The following is a 6,609-nucleotide window of genomic DNA, read 5'->3' on the forward strand; positions in this document are numbered from 1 at the left end:
GCAAAATTGAATGAGAATTTCATAAGTGTTTAAAAATCTTTAAAGTTGATTATCTCGAATAGTACGGGATAGAGGGGTCTCAAATTATGCACCCATATAGAGCCCCCCTGAGGCTAGATTTGTGCAAATTTTCAATTGAAAATAAGCAAAATTGAATGAGAATTTCATAAGTGTTTGAAAATCTTTAAAGTTGATTATCTCGAATAGTACGGGATAGAGGGGTCTCAAATTATGCACCCATTTAGAGCCCCCCTGAGGCTAGATTTGTGCAAAATTTCAATTGAAAATAAGCAAAATTGAATGAGAATTTCATAAGTGTTTGAAAATCTTTAAAGTTGATTATCTCGAATAGTACGGGATAGAGGGGTCTCAAACTATGCACCCATTTAGAGCCCCCCTGAGGCTAGATTTGTGCAAAATTTCAATTGAAAATAAGCAAAATTAAATGAGAATTTCATAAGTGTTTGAAAATTTTTAAAGTTGATTATCTCGAATAGTACGGGATAGAGGGGTCTCAAATTATGCACCCATTTAGAGCCCCCCTGAGGCTAGATTTGTGCAAAATTTCAATTGAAAATAAGCAAAATTTCAATTGAAAATAAGCAAAATTGAATGAGAATTTCATAAGTGTTTGAAAATTTTTAAAGTTGATTATCTCGAATAGTACGGGATAGAGGGGTCTCAAATTATGCACCCATTTAGAGCCCCCCTGAGGCTAGATTTGTGCAAAATTTCAATTGAAAATAAGCAAAATTGAATGAGAATTTCATAAGTGTTTGAAAATCTTTAAAGTTGATTATCTCGAATAGTACGGGATAGAGGGGTCTCAAATTATGCACCCATTTAGAGCCCCCCTGAGGCTAGATTTGTGCAAATTTTCAATTGAAAATAAGCAAAATTGAATGAGAATTTCATAAGTGTTTGAAAATCTTTAAAGTTGATTATCTCGAACAGTACGGGATAGAGGGGTCTCAAACTATGCACCCATTTAGAGCCCCCCTGAGGCTAGATTTGTGCAAAATTTCAATTGAAAATAAGCAAAATTAAATGAGAATTTCATAAGTGTTTGAAAATTTTTAAAGTTGATTATCTCGAATAGTACGGGATAGAGGGGTCTCAAATTATGCACCCATTTAGAGCCCCCCTGAGGCTAGATTTGTGCAAAATTTCAATTGAAAATAAGCAAAATTGAATGAGAATTTCATAAGTGTTTGTAAATTTTTAAAGTTGATTATCTCGAATAGTACGGGATAGAGGGGTCTCAAATTATGCACCCATATAGAGCCCCCCTGAGGCTAGATTTGTGCAAAATTTTAATTGAAAACAAACAAAATTGAATGAGAATTTCATAAGTGTTTGAAAATCTTTAAAGTTGATTATCTCGAATAGTACGGGATAGAGGGGTCTCAAATTATGCACCCATATAGAGCCCCCCTGAAGCTAGATTTGTGCAAAATTTCAATTGAAAATAAGCAAAATTGAATGAGAATTTCATAAGTGTTTGAAAATCTTTAAAGTTGATTATCTCGAATAGTACGGGATAGAGGGGTCTCAAATTATGCACCCATTTAGAGCCCCCCTGAGGCTAGATTTGTGCAAAATTTCAATTGAAAATAAGCAAAATTGAATGAGAATTTAATAAGTGTTTGAAAATCTTTAAAGTTGATTATCTCGAATAGTACGGGATAGAGGGGTCTCAAATTATGCACCCATTTAGAGCCCCCCTGAGGCTACATTTGTGCAAAATTTCAATTGAAAATAAGCAAAATTGAATGAGAATTTCATAAGTGTTTGAAAATTTTTAAAGTTGATTATCTCGAATAGTACGGGATAGAGGGGTCTCAAATTATGCACCCATTTAGAGCCCCCCTGAGGCTAGATTTGTGCAAAATTTCAATTGAAAATAAGCAAAATTGAATGAGAATTTCATAAGTGTTTGTAAATTTTTAAAGTTGATTATCTCGAATAGTACGGGATAGAGGGGTCTCAAATTATGCACCCATATAGAACCCCCCTGAGGCTAGATTTGTGCAAAATTTCAATTGAAAATAAGCAAAATTGAATGAGAATTTCATAAGTGTTTGAAAATCTTTAAAGTTGATTATCTCGAATAGTACGGGATAGAGGGGTCTCAAATTATGCACCCATTTAGAGCCCCCCTGAGGCTAGATTTGTGCAAAATTTCAATTGAAAATAAGCAAAATTGAATGAGAATTTCATAAGTGTTTGAAAATCTTTAAAGTTGATTATCTCGAATAGTACGGGATAGAGGGGTCTCAAATTATGCACCCATTTAGAGCCCCCCTGAGGCTAGATTTGTGCAAAATTTCAATTGAAAATAAGCAAAATTGAATGAGAATTTCATAAGTGTTTAAAAATCTTTAAAGTTGATTATCTCGAATAGTACGGGATAGAGGGGTCTCAAATTATGCACCCATATAGAGCCCCCCTGAGGCTAGATTTGTGCAAATTTTCAATTGAAAATAAGCAAAATTGAATGAGAATTTCATAAGTGTTTGAAAATCTTTAAAGTTGATTATCTCGAATAGTACGGGATAGAGGGGTCTCAAATTATGCACCCATTTAGAGCCCCCCTGAGGCTAGATTTGTGCAAAATTTCAATTGAAAATAAGCAAAATTGAATGAGAATTTCATAAGTGTTTGAAAATCTTTAAAGTTGATTATCTCGAATAGTACGGGATAGAGGGGTCTCAAATTATGCACCCATATAGAGCCCCCCTGAGGCTAGATTTGTGCAAAATTTCAATTGAAAATAAGCAAAATTGAATGAGAATTTCATAAGTGTTTAAAAATCTTTAAAGTTGATTATCTCGAATAGTACGGGATAGAGGGGTCTCAAATTATGCACCCATATAGAGCCCCCCTGAGGCTAGATTTGTGCAAAATTTCAATTGAAAATAAGCAAAATTGAATGAGAATTTCATAAGTGTTTGAAAATTTTTAAAGTTGATTATCTCGAATAGTACGGGATAGAGGGGTCTCAAATTATGCACCCATTTAGAGCCCCCCTGAGGCTAGATTTGTGCAAAATTTCAATTGAAAATAAGCAAAATTGAATGAGAATTTCATAAGTGTTTGAAAATCTTTAAAGTTGATTATCTTGAATAGTACGGGATAGAGGGGTCTCAAATTATGCACCCATTTAGAGCCCCCCTGAGGCTAGATTTGTGCAAAATTTCAATTGAAAATAAGCAAAATTAAATGAGAATTTCGTAAGTGTTTGAAAATCTTTAAAGTTGATTATCTCGAACAGTACGGGATAGAGGGGTCTCAAATTATGCACCATAAGTGTTTGAAAATTTTTAAAGTGTTTGAAAATCTTTAAAGTTGATTATCTCGAACAGTACGGGATAGAGGGGTCTCAAATTATGCACCCATTTAGAGCCCCCTGAGGCTAGATTTGTGCAAAATTTCAATTGAAAATAAGCAAAATTGAATGAGAATTTCATAAGTGTTTGAAAATTTTTAAAGTTGATTATCTCGAATAGTACGGGATAGAGGGGTCTCAAATTATGCACCCATTTAGAGCCCCCCTGAGGCTAGATATGTGCAAAATTTCAATTGAAAATAAGCAAAATTGAATGAGAATTTCATAAGTGTTTGAAAATCTTTAAAGTTGATTATCTTGAATAGTACGGGATAGAGGGGTCTCAAATTATGCACCCATTTAGAGCCCCCCTGAGGCTAGATTTGTGCAAAATTTCAATTGAAAATAAGCAAAATTAAATGAGAATTTCGTAAGTGTTTGAAAATCTTTAAAGTTGATTATCTCGAACAGTACGGGATAGAGGGGTCTCAAATTATGCACCCATTTAGAGCCCCCTGAGGCTAGATTTGTGCAAAATTTCAATTGAAAATAAGCAAAATTGAATGAGAATTTCATAAGTGTTTGAAAATTTTTAAAGTTGATTATCTCGAATAGTACGGGATAGAGGGGTCTCAAATTATGCACCCATTTAGAGCCCCCCTGAGGCTAGATTTGTGCAAAATTTCAATTGAAAATAAGCAAAATTAAATGAGAATTTCGTAAGTGTTTGAAAATCTTTAAAGTTGATTATCTCGAACAGTACGGGATAGAGGGGTCTCAAATTATGCACCCATTTAGAGCCAGCTGAGGCTAGATTTGTGCAAAATTTCAATTGAAAATAAGCAAAATTGAATGAGAATTTCATAAGTGTTTGAAAATTTTTAAAGTTGATTATCTCGAATAGTACGGGATAGAGGGGTCTCAAATTATGCACCCATTTAGAGCCCCCCTGAGGCTAGATTTGTGCAAAATTTCAATTGAAAATAAGCAAAATTGAATGAGAATTTCATAAGTGTTTGAAAATCTTTAAAGTTGATTATCTCGAATAGTACGGGATAGAGGGGTCTCAAATTATGCACCCATTTAGAGCCCCCCTGAGGCTAGATTTGTGCAAATTTTCAATTGAAAATAAGCAAAATTGAATAAGAGAATTTCATAAGTGTTTGAAAATCTTTAAAGTTGATTATCTCGAATAGTACGGGATAGAGGGGTCTCAAATTATGCACCCATTTAGAGCCCCCCTGAGGCTATTTGTGCAAATTTTCAATTGTGCAAAATTGAATGAGAATTTTTGAAAATCTTTAAAGTTGATTATCTCGAACAGTACGGGATAGAGGGGTCTCAAACTATGCACCCATTTAGAGCCCCCCTGAGGCTAGATTTGTGCAAAATTTCAATTGAAAATAAGCAAAATTAAATGAGAATTTCATAAGTGTTTGAAAATTTTTAAAGTTGATTATCTCGAATAGTACGGGATAGAGGTGCCTCAAATTATGCACCCATTTAGAGCCCCCCTGAGGCTAGATTTGTGCAAAATTTCAATTGAAAATAAGCAAAATTTCAATTGAAAATAAGCAAAATTGAATGAGAATTTCATAAGTGTTTGAAAATCTTTAAAGTTGATTATCTCGAATAGTACGGGATAGAGGGGTCTCAAATTATGCACCCATTTAGAGCCCCCCCTGAGGCTGGATTTGTGCAAAATTTCAATTGAAAATAAGCGAAATTAAATGAGAATTTCATAAGTGTTTGAAAATTTTTAAAGTTGATTATCTCGAATAGTACGGGATAGAGGGGTCTCAAATTATGCACCCATTTAGAGCCCCCCTGAGGCTAGATTTGTGCAAAATTTCAATTGAAAATAAGCAAAATTGAATGAGAATTTCATAAGTGTTTGAAAATCTTTAAAGTTGATTATCTCGAATAGTACGGGATAGAGGGGTCTCAAATTATGCACCCATTTAGAGCCCCCCTGAGGCTAGATTTGTGCAAAATTTCAATTGAAAATAAGCAAAATTGAATGAGAATTTCATAAGTGTTTGAAAATTTTTAAAGTTGATTATCTCGAATAGTACGGGATAGAGGGGTCTCAAATTATGCACCCATATAGAGCCCCCCTGAAGCTAGATATGTGCAAAATTTCAATTGAAAATAAGCAAAATTGAATGAGAATTTCATAAGTGTTTGAAAATCTTTAAAGTTGATTATCTCGAATAATACGTGATAGAGGGGTCTGAAATTATGCACCCATTTAGAGCCCCCTGAGGCTAGATTTGTGCAAAATTTCAATTGAAAATAAGCAAAATTAAATGAGAATTTCATAAGTGTTTGAAAATTTTTAAAGTTGATTATCTCGAATAGTACGGGATAGAGGGGTCTCAAATTATGCACCCATTTAGAGCCCCCCTGAGGCTAGATTTGTGCAAAATTTCAATTGAAAATAAGCAAAATTTCAATTGAAAATAAGCAAAATTTAATGAGAGTTTCATAAGTGTTTGAAAATCTTTAAAGTTGATTATCTCGAATAGTACGGGATAGAGGGGTCTCAAATTATGCACCCATTTAGAGCCCCCCTGAGGCTAGATTTGTGCAAAATTTCAATTGAAAATAAGCAAAATTGAATGAGAATTTCATAAGTGTTTGAAAATCTTTAAAGTTGATTATCTCGAATAGTACGGGATAGAGGGGTCTCAAATTATGCACCCATTTAGAGCCCCCCTGAGGCTAGATTTGTGCAAATTTTCAATTAAAAATAAGCAAAATTTAATGAGAATTTCATAAGTGTTTGAAAATCTTTAAAGTTGATTATCTCGAACAGTACGGGATAGAGGGGTCTCAAACTATGCACCCATTTAGAGCCCCCCTGAGGCTAGATTTGTGCAAAATTTCAATTGAAAATAAGCAAAATTTCAATTGAAAATAAGCAAAATTGAATGAGAATTTCATAAGTGTTTGAAAATCTTTAAAGTTGATTATCTCGAATAGTACGGGATAGAGGGGTCTCAAATTATGCACCCATTTAGAGCCCCCCTGAGGCTAGATTTGTGCAAAATTTCAATTGAAAATAAGCAAAATTGAATGAGAATTTCATAAGTGTTTGAAAATCTTTAAAGTTGATTATCTCGAATAGTACGGGATAGAGGGGTCTCAAATTATGCACCCATATAGAGCCACCCTGAGGCTAGATTTGTGCAAAATTTCAATTGAAAATAAGCAAAATTTAATGAGAATTTCATAAGTGTTTGAAAATCTTTAAAGTTGATTATCTCGAATAGTACGGG

Source organism: Phlebotomus papatasi, unplaced genomic scaffold (assembly GCF_024763615.1).
Source record: "Phlebotomus papatasi isolate M1 unplaced genomic scaffold, Ppap_2.1 HiC_scaffold_22, whole genome shotgun sequence".
Taxonomy (NCBI): Eukaryota; Metazoa; Arthropoda; class Insecta; order Diptera; family Psychodidae; genus Phlebotomus; species Phlebotomus papatasi.